This window comes from Rhinopithecus bieti, unplaced genomic scaffold (assembly GCF_001698545.2).
Source record: "Rhinopithecus bieti isolate Rb0 unplaced genomic scaffold, ASM169854v2 scaffold_1017, whole genome shotgun sequence".
Lineage (NCBI taxonomy): Eukaryota > Metazoa > Chordata > Mammalia > Primates > Cercopithecidae > Rhinopithecus > Rhinopithecus bieti.
In genome coordinates this window covers 9,083,099-9,093,867 of record NW_016803657.1, presented here as the reverse complement: position 1 = coordinate 9,093,867, position 10,769 = coordinate 9,083,099, and the positions used below count along the sequence as shown (strand labels likewise).

The window sequence follows — 10,769 nt, the reverse complement described above, 5'->3', positions numbered from 1 at the left end:
TATTTGCTTGCACATGTTCTGCAATAGACTCGGGCTTCTAGACCACGTGGTCTGAAGTGGGCACTGAAGACTGGAGTGGTTTTTACGGTTATAATTCAAAGGCAGCTAACGTCGGTGAAGTCAATACCTGAAAGTCCATTTGAAACCACAGTCTCTATAAAGGGATTCAAATCAAGGCCATAAGACAAAACTTCTGGAGTCAACGACATTATTTTCTATTTTTTTATACAAGCACTTAAATGTTTGCAAAATCTAAATTAATATAAGGAAATTATTAAATACACAAACAAAACTGGGGATGTTTCGGGTTCGCATTGTCTGACATTACTGACCTTTCCACCCTTACGATTGTCCCATCAGGAAATAAGGTCTCTTCCTGTCCATCCTTGAGATGTTTCACTGTCCCGTCGGGAAACACAATTTCTTTGGAGCCATCGGGGTAGAATTTTCTGCAGAATGCAGGTTTTACGTGTATGTTACATTGAATCTGTTTAGAAACATGTTCTATCCAAGTAATCTATAAATATTCATGAGATTTATAGAGAGTATTTTCTAATCATCTGGCTTTATAACTAGGGTTGCCAGGTATAATACAAAATGGCCAGTGAAGTTTGAATTTTAGATAAATGATGAATTATTTATATTATTATTTTTTTTTTGAGACAGAGGCTCACTCTGTTGCCCAGGCTGGAGTGCAATGGCATGATCTCGGCTCACTACAACCTCTGCTTCCCCAGTTCAAGCAATTCTCCTGCCTGAGCCTCCTGAGTAGCTGGGATTACAGGCATGCGTCAGCAGGCATGGCTAATTTTTGTATTTTTAATAGAAACAGGGTTTCACCATGTTGGCCAGGCTGGTCTTGAACTCCCGAACTCAGGTGATCCACCTGCCTCGGCCTCCCAGGGTGCTGGGATTACAGACGTGAGCCACTGTGCCCAGCCAAATGATGAATAATTTTTAACATAAGTATATTTCAGATATTGCATGGAACATACTTTTATATCAAAGATTACTTGTTGTTGATCTGATATTTCAAATTCAGTGAGGGACCTGAATCTTTATTTGTTAAATCTGGCAACCCTACTTATAATAAGAGTTTAAGGACTTTAATACTATATGAAAATAAGAAGAAAACCTGTGTGAACATCTGAGAGCGCATTTACTGTGTTTCACTGTTTCAACCAGGATGTAAACAACATACACATCTGTCTTTGCAAATTCAGTAGATTTGTATTTGTAAACCCGGACACTTGTGTGTCACTCAGCTGCTTAAATATATGTGGTGGCGATCTGCTCTACTATGGGCTGAATGCTGTGCCCTCCCCAGATTCCTGTGTGGGAACCTAATCCCCAAAGCAATGGTGTTGGGAGATGAGGCCTTTGGGCAGTGATGCGGTCATGAGGGTAGAGCCCCATGCATGGGATTAGCACCTTTACTAAAGCGACCCCAGAGAGCTGTCTCGCCCCTTCCACCACGTGAGGCTGCAATGAGAAGATGCCGTCTGTGAACCAGGTAGCAGCCCTCACCTGCACCACAGTGCAGCTACTGACACCTTCGTTATGGACTTCCAGCCCCCAACACCGTTGTTGGCAACCCAGCCAGTCTGTGGCATTTTGCTATGGCAGCCTGAACAGGATAAGGCACACTCCATAAAGAACCGATATTCAACATGCAGTTTTGTACCTGCTCTGTCATTTTTTATTTACACTTGAACATCTTGCTCTAGGCAGAATGATCTTGGTCTCATTAAAATACAAAATTTAGATTCTCCCAACTTTGCTAAGTGATCTCTGGCTGAAATTTTCTTTTCCCTCCCATATGCTGTCTGACTCCCTGAGTCCCTGTGTTTGAGGTCAAAGGTCCATTATTAACCCCACAGTCAGTGCCCTCTGCTTCTGAATGCTTTTGACTCACTATGGTAAACATTCAACTTCACATTTTCATATTGATTTGCAGTTTTCAGCTGGATAATAAATTGTAGGAAAGAGTCATAATTCACCCTCTACGGTATCCTCCAGGGATGATTAACAGTGATTTTCACCTTGCACTGGAGACAGAACCCTTGACGCAGAGGAACTCGCTGTGGAGCCTGCTGAAATACTGCTCCACTGTGCCTATTTCATTATAGGAACAGGAATGTGATTACAGTGCCTGCATGTGGGGTACGTGCACAGCTGCTTGATGTGTTTATGAAAAAAGAAAAGCTGCCAAATTACACTTAATTGATGAGTTTCCATTTGTTCTTTTTTTCACTGAGACAGAGTCTCGCTGTGTCACCCAGGCTGCAGTGTAGTGGTGTGATCTCAGCTCACTGTAACCTCCACCTCCCAGGTTCAAGCGATTTTCCTGCCTCAGCCTCCCAATAGCTGGGATTACAGGCACACACCATCACACCTGGCTAATTTTTGTATTTTTAGTAGAGACAGGGTTTCACCATGTTAGCCAAGCTGGTCTCGAACTCCTGACCTCAAGTTATTTGCCTGCCTCAGCCTCCCAAAGTGCTGGGATTACAAGCGTGAACCACCACACATGGCCTCCGTTTGTTTTTTTTTAACATCCATTTGCTTCTTTGTGTGTGTGTGTGTGTGTGTGTGTGTGTGTGTGTGTGTGTGTGTTTAGAGACAAGGCCTTGCTCTGTCACCCAGGCTGGAGTGCAGTGGTGTGATCATGGCTCACTGCAGCCTCAGACTCAGAGCTCAAGTGATCCTCCTGCCTCAGCCTCCCAAGCAGCTAGGACTATAACAGCATGCCACGATGCCCAGCTAATTTTTTATTTTTTGTAGGACCAGGGTCTTGTTATGTTTCCCAGGTGGTCTCTAACTCCTGGCCTCAAGAGACCCTCCCACTGTGGCCTCCCAAAGCACCAGGATAACTAGTGTGAGCCCACACACAAATATATTTAAGTGTGTGCCCAGCCCACAAAATATATTTAAGAAAAATGAATACAGTGAAGAACCTGACAACTGAGGAAAAATTCTACCCGTTAAAATAATTTTTAGCACAAAATTGTAAAAGATTGTTTTCCTGTTGTATATTAATGGAGCACCCTGGAGAAACTGGGGGCTCTTCTTTGTGTCCACAGCTGAGAGCAAATGAATTCACTCACTGCCTGGTCCATATCAATGCACGACTCTTGACTAAATGTATAAGAACCATGCATGTCACACACAATTGCACCTGTAAAATGGAAGGAGTGGAAACAATGGCACTTCTGCTTCACTCTGTTCTTGAAATGTCAGCCATAGGCAAAACTGTTGAACGTATGACAAATATATCCAAGAACAGTAACAGAACTTAGAATTCCTGCTGGAAAATGAACTGATCAGAGACCTTCTACATGGACCAGCTGAGAGTCAAAGTTTTAGGCCTTTTAAACAAAAATAAAATACAGACCTATAAATACTTTTCTTTTTCAAAAGACTGGTGCTAATATTAATCAATCGCTCAGCATGGCCTTTGCAAACTAGCAAGTGTAATTTTTCTTTGTCGAATGTTTGCTGGAGGTCACTCGAGAAAATAATTGCTCTAGTGCCCAATTTGCTGCTACATGCCCAGTGAGAGCCTAAATGACAGCTTGTGATGGCAAACATTCTAACAAGACACACAGCTGCGCTGGCTGAAATATTAGAAGAAAAAGAAAAAGGGTTGGGAGCCAGGAACTCATAGGACAGCCTAAGTCTCAGCAGCTTCAAGGGCCCATCTGGACGTCCGTTGTGTCACGGAGGAACAGATGACCCACAAAGGCCTTGATTCTGCCATGGCAGTGGGCAGATCAGACATCCCACCCACACATCCACTACAAATACTGAGGAATGCTCCAGCAAATCACAAAAATCCTGGGAAATGAATACCCAAGTTCATGCAAGGGGCCACAAATCCCAGAGGGTGCTGGAACGCAGACCCGAACCTGACCTGTGGCTGCCCTGGTGTCCTCTGCAGTCTCCAGGAGGTTTGGCCCTTAGTCGCTCTGCTGGGGTAGGACGAAGGGCTTTCTCTGGGAATTGAAACTGCGTCCATGCTAAAAGAGGACACTCTCTGAAGGTTAGAGCCCCAAGGAAAGAGGGAACTAGAAAATATCTCCCTGCCAGCAGATGGAGAGTATCAAGGAGTGTGGCTGTCTGTCTCTGAGCTCTTTCCAAAGAATGTGTCACTACAGGGTGACCCTCATTTACCATCAGCAATTGCAGTTCTGCTATCTGTACCTGGAACACCTTAAACTAAGAAGCTAATGTGAAGTGATCCCAGGCTGGTCATACCCTGGGACACCTGGCAGAAGCAAATACAAGCTTTCTGGATAGTATCTCCCAGACTGGGCCCCATAGGATTGCCAGCAACACAAGCTGCCAGCACAAACATAAAATAGGTGAAGGAACGCAACACCATGAGGAAGTACCAGCAGAGACCAGCCAGTGGCAGCCAGCACCATACGGAGCTCCGAGACAGCAAGCATCATGCTACTAGAAACAGATACAAGGCAAATGTTTGTAGAATATTTTAAAAATTAAAAATGAAAGAAATTTTTTTCTTTGATTGTGGATTTGAAAAAAATCAAATGGATTTGAAAAAGAGCAAATGAAATCAATATAATCTTAAAGCTAAGACCCTAAGACTCAGACCCCACAGCTCACAGACCAAGGGACTCCCATCAGCTCCAAACAACAGAAATGCTCCAGTCATCAACTATCCCCGGGTTGTGCCTCGAATTGTCATGTTAGTGTAAAATTTCCCATCATTGTGACCCCCTCTGGTGTCCAATAAACTGGGGAAAAAAGAGGGGAAGAGCTGCTTTGGAAGAGGACAGTCATCTAAGAGGGGAGGGGGAATTATTTAAAAATTAAGGATCCAGAACTAGAAAACCGTGGGAAGTACATGTTCATTTTGAAGTGGGACCACGGACAGGCATCCACTCTCTCCCGAGCTCTGGGACCCTGGCGGGTCACTGCATGTCTGCCATCTATCATGGCAAGAGCATCGCTGCCCGTCAAAGAAAGGCTGAGAGAAGGCAGGAGAGAATAGGAGGGTGACTTATTTAGAAAAACCACAACACTGAAGTCGAAGGGACTATTTCTGTGCCATTATTTTAAAGGCATTTTTCTCACATGGGAAATTTGTCCAAATGTCAAAAGAAAGCCACAAATGCTCAATTTTGCATCATTCCAATAATGATCAAGTCCAAGCTCTGGCTCCTCGCTGGGGTCGGGGTTCCCTTTGGAGACCAGAGAGGTTTGAAGGGAACGGAGGTGCCCTCAGAAGACCGGGGGAGGTGCACACTCGCTGGCCTGCAGTGGCCATTCCCTCTGACCACGCAAAAGGTCGGAACACGAGGATGTCCTTCCAAGGCCTGTGCCAGGCCCTTTTCTCTCCCACTGACTCATCCTCACCTCACCAATTCTTAAATTGTCACACTCTGCCTCTCTACACCTGCACGTCTGGCTAAGAAACAGCTATTTCCTACTCCAAAGTGACAGAAACCCAGACCTCACAATGAAAGGCTGGGGCAGCCTATGAGATCAGTATCACAGATTCCTCCACTGGGCAGTGACATAACACAGGCCACCGTCTAAAGGGGGTCATCCAAGCTCTCCTTGTTTGCATTTCCCTGCGAAAAAGGGAGCATGCGAGTTAGTTCAGGTCGGTGGAAGAGCACGTGATGGGCACACCACGCCTGTGTCCACACTCGGGACTTCTAGCATCCGCCCTCAGGAAGGGTCGAGAAGCTCAGCTGGGATAAAATCACAGAGCCACAAGTAGGCACCTCTCATTAAAGCAAGTAACACAAAAAACAGAGACACGCTCTGCAGTCTCTCAGAACTCCTGGACCCTGTGCCTCTAAATTTGTACCCAAAGCTTGGCTAACAACAGGGAAATTGATCATTCTAAAGAAGGAAATGTTTAGAATACAATTTGGTAATGTGTGGGTACTAAGAGGCTATTCTCAATGCACTACAAACCCTGCCCTAACCTCCCTTAGCTCACCTTATTTACAATCTGTTTTGTAAATTACCCAGGTTTTCTTCAGTGAGAATCAAGTTATACCCTGGATTATCGGGACAAAAGTGTTACCACCCTGGAGACCTTGCCTGGAAACCCTCCAGACTCCTCAACGTCTGTGTTTTCCATCTGTGACCCCTGGACACACAGAGACATGTAGTGGGAACCAGGGGGTCACAGCGTCTTCACAGCTCCTCAGCATCAAGTGGGCCCCCAGCTACTGTCATCTGCAGCTTTTCTTCCACAAACCCCTCATCGGCTTTTACCAGTGAAGATCGTCATGGTAGCAGCAGCTGTCAGCTGCTGAGTACTTGCTGTGTGCCAAGCAATACATGCATGGTATAACTTTGGTCCTTATAATAACCTACAGGGGGCTTTCCCAGCCTCAGAACTATTGACAGTTTGAGCAGGATAACTCTGTGGGGTTGGGGGGGGCTGTCCTGGGCATTGGGATGTTTAACAACATCCCCAGGCCCCACTATCTAGATGCCAGTAGCACCCACACCACCCCCAGTTGTGACAACCAAATATGTCTCCAGACATTGCAAATGTCCTCAAGGCAGGGAGAATAATTGCCCCCAGTTGAGAAGCAGACCTAGGAATATTTTCTGATTTTTTTCAATGCAGAAATTGAGGCCTGATGAGATCAATTAATTGGCTGGTGTTGGCACAGCTGGTCTGGCAGAGCTGCGAGTGGGCCGAGCCTGTGAACCCCAAGCCCGTGCTTTCTGTTCCTCCTGCGAGGTGGCTGCCGGGCACAGTTCCTCCTCCCGGCTGTAAAAACCATCTCCCTGGATCTCAGCTCCAGCTTGTACCAGGGATTAGCTCCTGACTCTAACTTTGTTGCAATACTAATGCTAGTTCTACAATCCATGCACATTTACTAAGTGTTTACCATTGTGTTTCTAGAGAGTTCTGCAGAAGAGACATTATTTAATGGACTACGTTACGTAAGTTTCATAACCATCTGTTGAGTTAGGTCCTAATTATCAACCACATTTTGCAGAGGTTTAGAAAACCTGAAAACAATGACTGAACTCAGAGCCAGGAGAGGTGCTGGTGCACTTTTGTGTCACCATGCAGATCGGAGGGTCTTGACAACAGGGTCTCACTTGCCTGAGCGCACTGAGGAAGCAGGACAGCCAGGCTAATAGACAGACTCGCCCGACTCCACAGCCTGTGCTCTGCCCGTTCCCTCCCACCCCATCCTGAACACACAGAGGAGATGGGGTATGGATGTGCAAAGTCATTCCTAATAACTGAGTTAGTTTTGATTTCTTTAAAAAAAAAAAGACAGATTTTTTTTAATAAAAAGATCCATTGTACACACCACTCTCTGATCGGGTTTGATCTTCACGTCGCTGTTAGAAAACCGGATGATGGTCGTCTTGTTATCTGTGCTCGGCTCCTTCTGGCTGGTGTTGGGGAAGGTGGTGATGGCAAAACCTTTGCTCGGTGCCCGTCCTACCTTTATGGAAACACAAACACTCCAAGATGAAAAATGATGTAAAGGCTGATTATTGTGGTTTCATTATTTTTCCTCTATTCAGAATTGTTACATGATTATCGCCTACATGGCATTCTCGACACCAGCTGTGATATTTCCCCCCAAATTGCACTAACGGAATAGATCAGGTCCAAAGTCCCTTCCCTGAGTGTGGTTATCAGTAATGAATAAGTGCTACGATCTGTCCCACAAACATCCGTCTTTCATGAGCTCGTGTCACACAGTGGCCATCAGTCTCGATCATCCATGGCTGGTGACTTGGTGAGTTCAGAATCCTGGGCCATAGGAATTGTGGTAATTACTATGTAAAAATTACTCTTGGCACTTTTTCTTTCCTTTTCATCCCATTCTTCTGATCTATACGCTCCTACGGCCCATCCCAAAGATGTATTGATTTTCATTAACTATTAGCAAATATTATATAACCTCATATGCATAATGCTGGACAAGGAATGTAGAAAGAATATCTTTGTCTTCACATTGAAAATATTACTCATGTGAAAATTAGCAAAAGAAAATACCTGAGAGAAATAGTCTCAAGATCTGGGGAGTTAAGATAAGTGCATGTGAAAATTCCAAATGGCAAAATGTGTTTCTGTTATTTATATCACACTGTCACTCTTAACCATAGCTCAGAAATATAGACGTTAATTCAGCTGAGAAAATACAAAGGGAATAAAAGCGAATGCTTGGCTGCTTAAACTGTCTTCAACCATCCACCAAACAAACATTGACGGTGTGCGCCACCTGCTGGCCGGGACAGCAGCCTCCTGTTCAATGGGGTTTGAACCAAGATGATTCCATCTACTCCCAAACCAACTCGGTGAATGAAACAAGGATGTGTTCAGTTCTGTATCCGAAGATGAATTTTAACCAACACTTAAAATTCCAGCAACGTTTACAGAATCAATTACTCTCAGAAGTAATACAGCACAAATAATTTTTAAAATGTTCCACATGGAAAGAATCATACAATCTATTTTGGAGTTTATATTATTAAAAGAAACAATGGCCGGGCGCGGTGGCTCAAGCCTCTAATCCCAGCACTTTGGGAGGCCGAGACGGGCGGATCACGAGGTCAGGAGATCGAGACCATCCTGGCTAACATGGTGAAACCCCGTCTCTACTAAAAAAATACAAAAAACTAGCCGGGCGAGGTGGCGGGCGCCTGTAGTCCCAGCTACTCGGGAGGCTGAGGCAGGAGAATGGCGTGAACCCGGGAGGCGGAGCTTGCAGTGAGCTGAGATCCGGCCACTGCACTCCAGCCTGGGCGACAGAGCGAGACTCCGTCTCAAAAAAAAAAAAAAAAAAAAAAAGAAACAAAACACAAAAAGGGAAATAACTTTGGCATATCCAATGCAAGCTACACAAGAAGTGGATGCAAGATGAGTCACGAGAAGAAGAACGTGATGAAGACCTGGGAGGGAGGGTGGGGGAGCCTTGGATGTGGGGGCAGGCAGAGGTGGGTGACCGTTGGTTGTGGGGAGAAAGGAAGGATGGCGCTAGCAGAGGGCACCGTGTGTTACCTAGTTCTCGTGTCCTCACCTTTGCGGTTTCATGAGCTTGACTGATTGATTCCTCCATGCACTTAGCCAAGGAGGAACATCACTTATGTCTCATGGACCTACCTATGGAGACGGCAAGATCAGGTACTCAGATGATGTGGGTTTCCTTTCCCCTGACGAACCGCTACAGCCACTGCACTAAAGACAAAAGCATTTCAGGGAATTCAAACTGTTACTGCAAGTAGCATTCCCTGTTGCTCACTTGTCCAAATGCTTTATGCGCTTGCAAGACATAAATTCGCCTTCACTGAGGCAGAGTTCACTCAGCAAAGCAAGCATGAGGCTGACTTCCAGTTTCTAATAGGCCAACAAGAGGCACGAGATGAACCACCTGTTGAGCTGAAGAAGAAGCGATGATGTGCTGTCCCAAGCAGGACTGGGTCTCCTCGGAGCTCACAAAACACCGTGGCTGCAGCCGCAGCCGGTGCCGTTTGTGGGAGCTCCGTTGGGGCACATCTATGGGTCCCATTTTCAAACAGCTTGTGCTCACTTCCTATCTCTATGTCACATTTTGTTAATTCTTGTAATAGTTCGAATTTTTTCATTATAATTATGTCTGTCATGGTGATCTGTACCTAGTGAGCTTCGATTTTACTTTGTAATTGTTTTGTAACCAACAACCACACCCAGGTAAGACGGAAAACATAATAAATGTCACCTGTGTTCCACGTGCTCCACTGACCAGCTGCCCCCATCTCTCTCCCTCCCCTCAGGCCTCCCTATTCCCTGAGACACAATTGTGGAATTACAACATTAATAACCTACAACAGCTTCTAAGTGTTCAAGTAAAAGGAAGAGACACACATCCCTCATTTTAAATTGAAAGCTAGAGATGATTAAGCTTAGTGAGGAAGGCCTGTTCAAAGTTGAGACAGGCTGAAAGCAAGGCCTTTTGCACCCAGGAGTTAGCCCAGTTGTGAATGCAAAGAAAAACCTCTTAAAGGAAATTAAAAGTGCTGCTTTAGTGAACACATGAATGACAAGAAAGTGAAACAGCTTTATTGCTGATTCAAAAAAGGCTGAGAGGAGTGAGAAAGCTATGGAAGAAAAGTTTGAAAGTGCCAGAGGCTGTTTCATGAGTTTTAAGGAAATAAACATGTCCATAACTTAAAAGTGCAAGATGAAGTAACAAGTGCTGATGGAGAAGCTGCAGCAAGTTATCCAGAGACCTAGCTAAGGTAAGTGATGGAGGTGGCTACACCAAACCACAGATCGTCAGTGTAGATGAAACAGCCTTTTGTTGGAAGAAGATGCCATCTAGGACTTTCATAGCTAGAGAGGAGAAGTCAATGCCTGTCTTCAAAGCTTCAAAGGACAGGATGTCTCTTGTTAATAGCTAACGCATCTAGTGACTTAAAATTGCAGCCAATCTCACTTACCATTCCAAAAATCCTAGGGCCCTTAAGAATTATGCTTAATTGGGAGGCTGAGGTGGGTGGATCTCCAGAAGTCAGGGAGTTTGAGACCAGCCTGACCAATATGGAGAAACCCTGTCTCTACTAAAGAAAAAATACAAAAAATTAGCCAGGCATGGTGGTGGGTGCCTGTAATCTCAGCTACTTGGGAGGCTGAGGCAGGAGAATCACTTGAACCCAGGAGGTGGAAGTTGCGATGAGCCAAGATCATGCCATTGCACTCCAACCTGGGCAACAAGAGTGGAACTCTGTCTCAAAAAAAAAAAAAAAAAAAAAAAAAAGGAATTAGT

The 10,769-nt window shown here is 45.0% G+C and overlaps 1 long non-coding RNA gene across 1 annotated transcript; it reads left to right on the top strand.

Moving 5' to 3' along the window:
* Window positions 1–5,581: 5,581 nt before the first annotated feature.
* LOC108544314 (uncharacterized) lies at window positions 5,582–7,250 on the top strand. Its single transcript, XR_001889804.1, has 3 exons — window positions 5,582–5,748; window positions 6,010–6,331; window positions 6,620–7,250. It is a non-coding gene; the product is annotated as an uncharacterized LOC108544314 (long non-coding RNA).
* The last annotated feature ends 3,519 nt before the right edge of the window (window positions 7,251–10,769 follow it).